Below are 13,674 nucleotides of genomic sequence, written 5' to 3' on the forward strand. Positions count from 1 at the left end.
ATCATTTTTCTCTTTAAATTGATGATCTGTAATTATCTTAAAGAACCCTTCTCTAGTCATGTGGTTCTTTTTCCAATTCTGTGTTAAACAAAGGGAGTATCATATGGATGAAACATGAGATCATAAGAGGAGCGACACTCGAGGGAAGACTCTATACTCTATTAATTCATTTGCTTTTCAGCATATTTAGCCTAAAATGAAGAATATTCACTGTAGAATAAATTTAATCTCAATACATAAATGGGATTCAGGCTTCTAGGTGGCTTAGGAGATAAGAATTTCTAAAATTTACTTCCAAAGTTTTCTAATATAAGCAGTGGGAATATGTTGTGTTTCTTCAGGACAAAGAGTAACATATTTTCAGACTGTAGTAATCAAATTTTGAAGAAATTATAAATTATGTGTTTAAACAAGGAATTTAGGACTAGTTAAAAAGCATGAGGTCAGAGAAAGCAAAAAACCATATTGATGTGATGTAGCAATCAAAACCCTAGAAGCAATTTAAAGCCATGTAGTTATGAAAATGGAGGGAGGCTTTGGAAACCTATTGGATGAACTTGGAAAAAGAGCCATTCTTAGCTACTATCCATATCTCCCAGAAGCAAAGACTGTTCAGCTGTTTTTGTTAATCAAAGAACTTATGAAAAAAATAACTACAAGTCTGAGATTTATGATTTATGCAAATAGGATGGTCTAAGGAGCTGAAAAACCAGGAACTAATTCTTTTTTTTTAATTTTATTTTTTTCTTATCAGTTACATTTTATTAACTCTGTATCCCAGCCGTGTCCCGATCCCTCATTCCCTCCCAGTCCCTCCCTCCCTCATCTCCACCGTGCCCCTTGCCAAGTCCACTGATAGGGGGAACCTCCTCCCCATTCATCTGATCCTGTTTTATCAGGTATCTTCAGGACTGGCTGCAAAGCTCTCCTCTGTGGCCTAACAGGACTGCTCCTTCTTTGGGGGGTGGGGAGGCTAAAGAGCTAGTCATTGAGTTCCTGTTAGAAATAGTCCTTGTTCCCCTCACTATGGGAAACCAATTGGTTACTGAGCAACCACAGGCTATATCTGAGCAGAGGTTCTAGGTTACATTCATACATGGTCCTTGGTTGCATGTCAGTCTCAGAAAAGACCCTGTGCCCAGATATGTTTGGTCCTTGTGGAGCTCCTATCTTTTCCTCATCAGACTAACTCCCCTTCTTTCTTATGATTCCCTGTACTCTGCCAAAGGTTTGGTCATGAGTCTTTGCTTTGAAAACACTGCTAGTTAGAGTTTTTCAAATGCGCTCAGTAGACTCCTGTCAATGTTTAATGTGCATCCCATCTGTCTTTCAAAACTAGGATTGATAATCTTACCCCATGTCCGCTCTCTTGATTATCTTTTTTAGGTGTATAGATTTCATTATGTTTATCATATCTTATAGGTCTATATAAGTGAGTATATACCGTGTTTGTCTTTCTCCTTCTGGGATATTTCACTCAGGATGATCTTTTCTAGATCCCACCATTTGCCTGCAAATTTCATGATTTCCTCCTTTTTGATTGCTGAGTAGTATTCCATTGTGTAAAAATACTACAATTTCTGTACCCATTCCTCCGTTGATGGACATCTGGGTTGTTTCCAGGTTCTGGCTATTACAAATAAAGCTGCTATAAACATGGTTGAGCAAATATCTCTTTTGTGTACTTGAGCAAACTTTGGGTATATACCTAGCAGTGGTATAGCTGGGTCTTGAGGAAGCACTATTCCTAATTGTCTTAGAAAGTGCCAGATAGATTTCCAGAGTGGTTGAACCAGTTTACATTCCCACCAGCAGTGGAGGAGGGTTCCTCTTTCTGCACAACCTCTCCAGCATGTGTTGTCCCTTGAGTTTTTCATCTTGGCCATTCTGATGGGTGTAAGGTGATATCTCAGGGTCGTTTTGATTTGCATTTCCCTGATGGCTAATGAGGATGAGCATTTCTTTAAGTGTTTCTCTGCCATTCAATATTCCTCTGTCGAGAATTCTCTGTTTAGCTCTGCTCCCCATTTTTTAATTGGATTACTTGGTTTGCTGCTTTTCAGCTTCTTTAGTTCTCTGTATATACTCGATATTAGTCCTCTGTCAGATAAAGGGTTAGTGAAGATTCTTTCCCAATCTGTAGGCAGTAGTTTTGTTTTGATGACAGTGTCCTTTGCTTTACAGAAGCTTTTCAGTTTCATGAGGTCCCATTTATTGATTGTTGCTCTTAGAGCCTGTGCTGTTGGTGTTTTGTTCAGGAAGTTGTCTCCTGTGCCAATGAGTTCTAGGCTGCAGGAACTACTTCTTATGCTAAGGGCACAAATGTGACACGGAGAGCAGCACCATTCGGACGAAGGGAAACATGGAAAAAGTAGTCAAGTGTCCTCTTCCCACTCTGAACACCAACCGTGTCTGGTACATCATGTGGATGAAGCCGAGAGCAGTCACCTGTTGCAAAGACAACGAGCTTTCTCAATCCAGCTGTAACTCAGCATCACAGGACAGACTGCAGTTTAATAACTGACGCAAAGTTTAAAGTTTATAGTTTTCATTTTCTCTTGTTTAACTTAGACACGGCTCCAAAAAAGGAGCAGGGGGATACAGAAAGATAATTCTGTCTGCAAAGGTAGAATTAGTTCTCAATCGACCAAATACAAAAGCCCCTAAGAGCTCTGATTTCCGTAGGTGGAAAAAGGAAGAACATTTGCTTTTGGTTGAAGTTTCAGATATGAGTAAGTAAAATTGAACAAGTAAAGGTCACTATAACCTCTTCCTTCAATCACTTATAAATTTCCCGGAATACAAATGAACAAACAAATCAATCAATCAACCAACAAAATAACACTCACAAAAAAAGTTATTAACAGTAACACTTGAAGGTTTGTAAAACAAGGAGCTCAAAAATTGAACTTAGGAATGGCCATAAACATATGAACAGAGACTCTGTAATAAAAACAATAGTGATAATAATAATAATGATAATTTAAAACTTAAAAGCACATTATATTATAATTTCAACTTCTGATGGTGATTAAAATTAAAAACAACCACATAAGAAGAAAATTGTTGCAGCATTTTGAATTCATTATGTGTTTCAACATTTGAGTGTGAAAAAGTTGAATGGTACAACTTCTTTGTAAGTGTTTTGTTTTCTTATAATCACGTATTTAGTCTGTGGTGTGGTAATTACCTTACTGTGTATTTGTGCTAAAAGAAAGTAAAATATTTAGCCATAAATAATTATGCAAAGCTCACACAAGGCTTTACGTTCAGATTATCCTAAACAATAGCAGCTGTATAATTGGAAATAGTCCAAATTTGCCTGTTCAGGAAATTTGATGTGTAAATAATAGACACATACACTAAACTATTACTTAGTAGTGGGAGGAGCATCGTGGATGGGTTGCTAAAATAACATTTTTTTTAATTAAATACAAACATCATGGTAGCTATACATAGATCAACAATAGGCAAAATGAAGTATATCCATAGAGATGTGAGCAGAGATTGCCTCAAGATTAATTGGCAAGTTACATTCTGAACTATGTAGTAGAAATATATCTGTGAGAGTAATAAAAATGATAAATGTATAATTTATAAAGTTATGTGAACTTGCCACACACAACAAATACTATAAAATAATTCTATAGTCTCATTTTAACTTTGCCTTGCCTAATGAAACACTTTGAGCTACTTTTATGACTTCAAATTCATACTTTCAAGTCATTGTTTTTACAAAAATGCCAGATGGAGTTATTTAACCATAAACTTTGCTCAAACCAAACATAAATTATTTTCTTCAATATAATCTTTTATAATTCTGTCTCCTAATTGGTATTTTCAATCTCATCTTGCCATTTTCTTTATGTTTCAACATTACCTGGGCGGATACCACATCATATGTTAGAGTCAAATAAACAGGAGAGACAGTAAGACTCTGTTCCCTATGATGCTCTTACTTGTATATTTGATCATATTGTTTTTGTGGCCTGAAATGCTTTCCTTATCTTACCACTCTTTCCCAGTGTGATTCTTGCTTTGTTGTAATTTGAGATCATGACTCTACTTTCTTAGAATATTTTCCCTCACTCTGCAATAACTGAGCAGGCTGATTTTTATCTCCATAGTTCTGTCTGTGTACCGAAAAGAATTACATGGTAAGAAAGTGAAGAGCTAGCTTTATTTTCATTTGAAGAACTTGTACTGTATTCATTCTTGTTATCAAACTAATGAGCAAATTTATTCCCGTTCATTGCTTAGACTCTTCTTGTCAGTATGTACATCTAGTTAAGTATAATTAAAAGCACTAAACTTACGTTTGCCATTCTCCTGTGTTCTCCTACATTTCCAGCATTCCTTGGAATCCTAATTTAATTCAACTTTTTAGAAAAGAAGATGAGGTTGATGGTGGGATTCGGCATATAAACATTATCCTCAAATATGTTATATACTAAAAGCTACTTTATAACGAATCTTATCCTTCAGCTTTCAGTTGGGGCAGTATTTCTAGCCTCAACATGTACAAAAAGATCCAGAAACATCAAACATATACTTAGGTACCTTGGCTTGGAATTGTCTTAGTTTTTCATCTTGAGAGCAGACTCTTGCTCTGAATCACCATGCAAATATACATATATAACATGCACAATCTATATCTTATAATAATATGCCACCATTTGTTAAACTCAACTTTAGCATCAAAAGGCAGGTTTCAAGAATGATGCCTGTCTTTGTCTTTGCTCCTTTTCATCTCTGTTCTGTATCTACTGCCTTAATTGGGGGATTGCTTATGAGCATTAGCTCTTAAAAGAGTAGACATCCAGGTCAGTTCTACCTCAATTCCTCCATGTCCCATGTGTTTACAATTAAAAAAGTATGTTGTCTTCATCAATTGAGTTGTAATTCAAGTTCTTGGAAGTAACCAAAGGCAATGTCAATAGCCTATACTGTTTTGGGGTCTCTTGGACACTGGCCATTGACTGAAAGGCAAGTTTCCAGTGCCTCATATGTGGTTTTTTCTTTGCTTGCTTTTGTGTTTTAGATAATCTAAGATATTTGGGGAAGCATTATCACCCCAAATGGTCATAATTAAATTCAAACTATTTATATATCATTGGGAAAAATAGTCACAGAAAGTTTCTTCTTTCTGTGAATTTCCTTAATGTTCATATCTTGTGAATCAATATAAGATCACCCACAGTACCAACAAGGAACCATAAGAACATCTCAGCATTCAAAAATATTCAACATCATATCTTTGAATCATAATCTTATGGAAACTCCCAAGTTTAAAGAAAAAGTTAGAACTAAAAAATCAATCTCTAATGGGTAGAGTAAAATTTGGATGCTCTTCCTGAATGGGTCATCTAGGAAAAAAGCTTCCTTCCGCAGCACATGGAAACAAATGTAAAAACCCACACAAGACATTGTGCAGAGGGTAAAAAACTTTGGAACACAGCCCTAAATGGGATGTTTCTATCAAATCCCTTTCTTCAGTGCTCAGGGAACCCAGCAGAAGAGGAAGTGGAAAAAGTACAAGGGCCAGGAAGTGTAGAGGACACCAAGAAAACAAGGCCCCTAAGTCAATGTGATCAAAGTTCATACAAACTCACAGAGACTGAAGTAGCATGCACACGGCCATCGTGGGTCTGTTCCAGGTCTTCTGCATATATATTATGGTTGCCTTTTTAATGTTCAATGGGATTCCTGAGTGTGTGAATGATTTGAGCCTGTGATTCTTGTGCCTTCCCTCAAACCCTTTTCATTCTGCTTGTTTGTTTTGCCCAATTCCTGTGTGATAATTTTGTTATTTATTTATTTTATTATTTTATTTATTTTATTATATTGTTATACCCTAGAATTCTGTATTTTTTCTATTGTGAGACAGAAAGGGAATGAATCTGATGGAGGGGAGGTGGCTAAGAACTGGGAGGAGTGGAGGAAGGGAAAACCATAATCAGGATATATTTTGTGAAGAAAAAAAAAATCTACTTTCAATAAAGGAAAAAAAATAACTTTACAAAACAAATGCATTAATTTGATTAAGAAAAAAATCATTATTTTAAAGTTCAAAGATGACACTATATTCTTAAATAATATCTCTTAAATTAGATTGAAAAGATTAATTTCTCTCTGTGGAAGCAACTTTAAGAAAATCAGTAAATAATGAATCATGCGAATAATTACGGGCTTGTTCAAACCATTGTTTATTACTCCTCTACCCAAACCTCCCCTTTGTAAACCTGTATCTGTTCAACTGAAGAGTAAAGATGTTGAAGCCTTTTCTTTCAAGTGCTTTATACTTTAGTAAAATAAATAATCTATTCACACTTACAAATTTTAATATCAATGCAATTTATCATGGAAGATAGATGATATTTTACTACAAGAACAGAAAGCTTTACCACTCGGATGTGTTTTGCTGCTGTTTAAACACAATGAATGAAAATAAATCTTTCATTTTATATGGCAGAGTAGAAAAACTATAATTTAAAAATTCACAATTTGTTTTGTGATGCTGTTCTATGAAATGCTATGTATTTGTACATTGGATATTTAATATTATTAAGTGACTTTCTCTGATAAAGTTGTATTTTTGAAACTTTCATAACACTTTTCATAGGAATAACAAACTACATTCTTGGCTAAATTTACCATCAGAAATTTATAGTTCATAATGCAATAATATTTACACTATAAATATTTGTCTTGTTTTACGGCACAGATGGGGATGTTTAATCAGTAAATATCCAGGTAAATCTTATTCTAATATTTTGAATCAGGTTGAGGTGCCATAGTCTCTACCCCTTTTTTCCTGTCTGTTGTTGAAGTCCTGGGTCAGTCCATGACACTGTTACAAATGATATATTATTTTCTTTTTTAAGTGTTCTTTTTTTTTCCTGTTCATTTAAGTTTCTCTTATATAGAGACACATACTCAGAAACTGTCATTTCAATTCTGTGTATATTTCTTTCCTGAGCATTTTTTACATTTTTTGACATACATAAGTCAAAGAACCACTAATATTAACATATTTATAGAAAAATCAATTTCATCATTATTCATTCAAAAAATAACATGTCTAAGTTGTCCACAGTTTTAAAATAAAGATTGTAAGCTTTTAGCATGGCTGTACAGAGGGAAAATGCTCTATAATATTGAGTATACTGCAACTAAGTAACATTTAAAACTGTACATATAAATTTCTACCTAAATTTAATTATCAGAGCAAACAGTTATAAAAATTAATCCATTTTGCCTTTAGAAATATCCTTGGCATGTTTACACTAAGTAGGCATGTTTTCTAAATGAAATTTCAGACAAGCTAACCCCAGTTCACGTAGAAAACACTTTATCTCAGTCTTTAGCAGGATTAGTCTTGACAGACAATGGTGAGGACTTTACTGTAGCCAAATTAACTCAGCAAAGTAAAGAACTCTGCTGAGAAACTCAGGTTTGACATTCTCACTAGCCAAATCTTAGTAGAGAGAGTTATAAATATGTTCATATGCTCTAGATGTTAACTGTATTTAACAGGGAAAGTTTACTCAAGGTCTTCCAAGGTGAGGCAGAAATCCTTCATTGTCAGTGAAAAGATACCTAAAATAGATGTCACGGCTCAAATCCACCTGAGATGAAAGAGGGAAATTAAACTGCAATAGAGAAATCAGAATCTCAAGTGAAATGTGGAGACCGTAGCTGATTCTATAGGTCAGTAGCATTTATTTAAGCCCCTAACATCTGAGGTCTGGCTTCCTTAAACAGTTCTCTAAAAACTCATCAGATTCTTTCCCTGGATCTTTTAGATTCTTTTCTCTCTCTAACTCTAATTAATTTTACACACAATCTCTGGATTAATCTCCTTCAGGTTCTTTCTTTAGACTAATGTCCAAAATCTACAATGGCCATCCTTTGAAGAAGATTTAATCTTCTGTTTCTTTCAGATACTCTGCAAAGTTTCTGTCTCTTGTGTAGACCTGTTTCCCCACTACTCGAAAATATGGCCCTGTGTGAGACTGAACTGGTTTGGTGTTCTTGATACATCAAATCTTTGTCAGTTATGAGAACATTGCTCAAATTTGATTCTTCTTTTAAGTCTTATTATTGTTTTAGTTTGGATTCATGTATGTTAGTTGTTGTTTCCCTGACTTATAGAGTTTTATATGCTGTAATTTCCAACTTAGGAAGCTAGTATGGTGTTTATTATGAACACACATTTTCACTGATATTTAAAATACCAATGAGAAGACTTCATAAAAACATATACCACATTTTATATTTATATGCTTTATAATAACTAGAAATGAGCTAGATAGACATACTCTATTTTCGGAGTCAGTACACAGAAACTGTGGTCCAGAGTGGACTTGTGTTGGGAGCCACACTTAGTACTATATAAGTTTTGTGGGTGGTGCTGGTTTTGAAGCCATGCAAAGATCAAGGAGAACAGCTGAGGTTTGGAGCTGTAGTAGAAGACTCAGCAGACATAATGGAGAAAAGTTGGGGACTGACACCATGGGGCAGAAACAGAGTTCCTGATGGTCCCAGGAGAAGATACTGGTGAAATTACAGCATTACTGCACTCAAGATCCCAGCATTTGGTCAGGGTAGAACCATAACATGACTGCCAACTTGGTGACAAAATGCAACATGGAAAGGAAAGTACTCATTCCAGCTTAGAACTCACAGTTAGTTAGGAACTCAAGACAGAAAACTTTGGACCACAGAGCATCATGAAAGGGCCACATACATCCAGCACCAAACTTTATGCCATGGAATTTCAGATTTGATTCTGACTATGCTATGGTTCTTTCTTACAGTAATCAAAAAAGTATTTAACTGGCCCCTGCCTAATTTGAAGAAGCTCATAGTTAAGACACTTTGGTATTTTACATAGAATTTGGATATTTTAAAGCAACTTTGGTCAATTTAGAGACTAAAATTTGGAGGAGACTCGGATGTCTTAAAAAACTGGACTTTTTAAATTAGTATTATTTATTACCGTTTATTCTCTTTGTATCCCAACTGTGGCGCTCTCCCTTGTCTTCTCCCAGTCATACCTTCCCTCCCTCTTCTCGCAGTATTTCCCTCGCCTAGTCCACTGATAAGGAAAGATCTCTTCCCCTTCTATCTGATCCTAGCCTATCAGGTCTCATCAGGACTGGCTGTATTGTCTTCCTCTGTGGCCTGATAAGGCTGCACCCCCCCATCCCCATGAGGAGGTAATCAGAGAGCTTGCCACTGAGTTCATGCCAGAGACAGGCCCTGATGCCCTTACTAGGAACCCACTTGGAGACTGATCTACTGATCGAGGTATTGAAACAGAGGCTGAGACTCATAGCTAAACTTTTGGTATGATGAATGGAATTTAATGAAAGAAGAGGGAGATAGAAAGACTTGGAGGGGACAGGATCTCCAAAAGAGCCAAAAAACAAACAAGACAAACAGAGCCAAAAAAACAAAACAAACAAAAACCAAACTGATATCCCAACCAAGGACCATGTATGGAGAGGACCTTAAACTCCTGCTCAGATGTAGCCCATACACTCAGTTTCCAAGAAACTGAACTTTTAAAGTGTTTAGAATTTCAACGGTTATAGGACTTTAAAATTTTAGAATATCTCGTTTTTATTAATGAATTTAACCTGATATTTTTTGAGGACAAAGAAGAATAGAAAGGTTGTAACTTAATAATGATGTTTTTGTGTGCCAAGTACACAAGAATCAGTTGTGCTGGGTACTTTATGTCCTCTTGACACCAGCTAGAGTCACCTAGGAAGACAGAATCTCAACTGAGAAATTGCCTCTACCATATTCGCCCGAGGACAAGCCTGTGATGCATTTTTTATATATTATTATTAAGGACTTGAGGTGGGAGGGCACTGATCACTCTGGGCAGTGCTACTCCTGGGCTGGTTGTTCGGTTGGTATAGGAAAGCAGGCTGAAGCTAGTTATGAGAAGCAAGCCAGTGGCAGTTTTCTTCCATGGCCTCTGCTTCAATTCCTGCCCCCAGGTCCCTGTCTTGAATTCCTGCTCTTACTTCCTTCCCTCAATGACATAGTGGCCAGAGTTATAAGCTGAAGTAAATGCTTTCATCCCAAGTTGATTTTTGTCAGTATTTAATCACAACAATGTAAACCATAAATAAGATACCTCTACAAAAACTTTCTAAAAGAGTTAGGCTAATTCCCAGCAGCAGGGGATAAGGCTCCATTTTCCTCACATCCTCAGCATTTTGTGTTTTCAGTTTCCATTCTTAGAAGAATGATAAGAAATCTCAATGTAGTTAGACTTACTTCTCTAATGAGTAAACATCCGTATTTTTGAATGTATTGTTAATCATTTGTACTTTTTTAATAGTACATGATCATTATCCTCTGCCCTTTATCAATCACATTTTTTATTGTTTGTTTTATTTTGACATATTTCAGATATTAATCACTTGTCATGTGAGCCAATAGCAAAGACATTTTCTTGTTTTGTGACCTCTTTGTTTACACTGATAATTGTTCCTCTTGTTATGCAAAAACTTTTTAACTTGACTGAATCTCGTTGGTCAATTCTTACTAGATTTTTCTGTACTAATAATGCTCTATTCAGAAAATTATTGTCCATGCTCTCACCTTTAAATGTTTTATCTAAGTAGTTCACAAAAACTTGCTGAATTCTGAGTTGATTTTTGTTTATAATGAGAGATAAGGCTGCAATCTCATTCTTTGATACAGGAGTTTACCTAAAAGGGTTGCTGAGTTTCATCTTCTGTTGTTCTCCTTGTGGAGTTCCTGTCTCTCCAGGTCTCTCTATATCCTTCTTCTTCCATAAGATTTCTGTCACTCTGCCCAAAGTTTGTTTATGAGTCTCAATATCTCCTTGGATATCTTGGTGAGTAGAGTCTTTCAGAGGTCCTCTGTGGAAGGCTCCTGTCCTGTTCCTTTTCTTCTCCTACTTCCAATGTCTATCCTGTTTGCCCTCCTGACTGAGGGTTAAGCATCTTCCCTAGGGCTCAGGGTGTCCTGCAGTGACCGATACTCCAAACAAGGACCTTGCATGGAGAGGACCTAGACCCCCTGCCCAGAGGAAGCCCGTAGGCTGCTCAGTTTCCAAGTGGTTTTCCTAGTAAGGGGTACAGGGGCTGTCTATGACCTGAACTCAGTGGCTGGCTCTTTGATCACCTTCCCTTGGGGGGTGCAGACTTGTCAGGCCACAGAGGTAGATGATGCAGCCAGCCCTGATGAGATCTGATAGGCTAGGGTCAGATAGAAGGGGAGGATATCCTCCCCTGTCAAAGAACTAGGGAAAGGGTATGGGGGAGAAGAAAAAGAATAGGTGGGATAGGGAGGAGATGAGGGAAGATGCTGCAGCTGGGATACAAAGTAAATAAATTGTAATACATAAATTAATTAAAAAATAAATGAGGTCCAGAAAAAAAAAAAAAAGATTTTGATCCTCCGTCTCTAGTCTTGGTTAACTTTCTCCTCCCTGGCTGTCTGCAGAGATCTTTCCTGCCTGCTCAGTGATCCCACGGCCAGAAATTCACCATGTCCATTCTCAAGATCCAGGCCAGAAAGATCTTTGACTCTTCTGGGAGTCCCACTGTCGAAGTTGATCTTTACACCACAAAAGATCCCTTCCCAGCTTCAGTGCCCAATGGTGACTCCACTGGCATTTATGAGGCCCTAGAATTCCGTGACAGTGGTAAGACATTCTACATGAGGAAGAGTGTCTCAAAAACTGTGGAGCACATCAATAAAACTATTCTGTGGAGCAAGAGAAGATCAACCAATAAGCTGATGGTAGAAAAGAATGGCACTGCAAATAAATCCACATTTGGTGCAAAGGCCATCTGGGAGTGTCCTGACTATCTGCGAAGTTGGTGCTGTAGAAAACAAGGTGCACCTTTACCGTTACATAGCTGACTTGGCTGGAAACCTTGAAGTTATCCTGCCATCTTTGTCCCATCTTTCAAGGTGATCAACAGCAGTTCTCATGCTGGCAACAAGTTGGCTATGCAGGAGTTCTTGATCCTCCCTCTGGGGGTTTCCTGTTTCCAGGAAGCTATGAGGTTTACCACAACCTGAAGAATATCATCAAGGAGAATATGACAAGGATACCAATAATGTGGGTTGATGAGGGAGGATTTACACCTAACATCTTGGAGAACAAAAAAGCACTGGAGCAGCTGAAGAACGCAATCTCGAAGGTAGGCTACAAGGAGCAGGAGTCATCTGCATGGGCGTGGCTGCCTCTGAGTAGTATAGGTCTGCAAGTATGACCTGGACTTCAAGTCTCGAATGACCCCAGCAGGTATGTCACTCCATAGCAGCTGGCTGATCTGTACAACTCCTTCTTCCGGGATTATCCAGTGGTATCCATTGAAGACCCCTTTGACCAGGACGACTGGGAAACTTGGCACAGCTAGTACAGGCAACCAGGTGGTTGAAGACCAATCATTTCCAAGGCTGTGAGCAAAAAGTCCTGCAACTGCCTCCTGCTCAAAGTGAACCATATTGGCTCTGTGACTGAGTCTCTGCAGGCATGTAAGCTGGCCCAGTCTAGTGGCTGGGGCGTCATGGTGTCCCATCGCTCCGGGGAGACTGACGATACTTTCATCGCTGACCTGGTGGTAGAACTCTGCACTGGGCAGATCAAGACAGTCCCTTGCTGATGTGAGCACCTGGCCAAGTACAATCAGATCCTTAGAATCTGAAGGAAGAGCTGGGCAGCAAGGCCAAGTTTGCTGGCAGGTCCTTTAGAAACCCATGGCGAAGTATAGTGTGGCCTGGAGATCCCTGGAGCCACCGGCTGCTTAGATCCTCCTCACCCCTAATGTCATCAAGGTGGCTCAAGGCCAGCTCAGTGCTTCCCCTTTCCATGTTGCTGCTTCCTTAGACTCCGAAGTCACCCTTGACCACCTGGAGCCCTGCTGGAACCCCAGCTTTATAATCATGTGATTGGTCTGAATCACTGTCCTTGCTACCTCACTTCCCAGCTGGAGCCCTCCATAAATCCAGTGCAATCTCTAGGATGACCATGGACAAGAGCCCTAGTGGTTCTCCATACAAAATAAAAGCCTCAGGAACACATTCCCCCCAAAAAGAATTTTATCCTCTAAAAAATTAATATATGCTTTACCATATTTTTTTATAATTAAATAATTATAGGAGAATGGTCGTATGTTGTGTCTTGTAATTGATTCTGGCAGAGAAAGTAGGGTCAAAGGAAAATTTCTGATGCCATTTACAGTCTGTGGTGTCACCTTAATCTTTTATGACCTCTACTCAGGAAAAAAGCAGATTCTTTACTTGAGAGTTTCAGGATGAGGAGGTTAAAAAGTAGAAGTAGAATGTTCTAAAGGGAGAAGGGGGTTGAAAACAGGTTTTAAGAACAAGCATTAAATGAAAAAGAAGTACTTGGAAAGAAAGTAAGGTGTAATTAAGAATGACAGTGTGAACTTCTCAAGGAGTAGCCCAGTGCCTTGTCTAGAGTATGCATGTTTACTGATCATAGCAGCTTTTGAAGTAAAATCTCAAAAGTGTTACTCAGGCACCTAAAGGATTGTAAGGTAGCACCTATGTATTGGATAGGATTACAACAGATAAAGTAGAAAATCAAGGCATAATGGTAGCAGGAAAATGGGGAGTTTTTACTGCTCAAAAAACAAAACAAAACAAAAC

At 37.8% G+C, this 13,674-nt stretch overlaps 1 pseudogene; it reads left to right on the forward strand.

Moving 5' to 3' along the window:
• Positions 1-11,502: 11,502 nt before the first annotated feature.
• Positions 11,503-12,889, forward strand: LOC129692137 (alpha-enolase-like; annotated as a pseudogene).
• The last annotated feature ends 785 nt before the right edge of the window (positions 12,890-13,674 follow it).

This window comes from Psammomys obesus, unplaced genomic scaffold (genome assembly GCF_907164565.1).
Source record: "Psammomys obesus unplaced genomic scaffold, mPsaObe1.curated_primary_1811, whole genome shotgun sequence".
Lineage (NCBI taxonomy): Eukaryota > Metazoa > Chordata > Mammalia > Rodentia > Muridae > Psammomys > Psammomys obesus.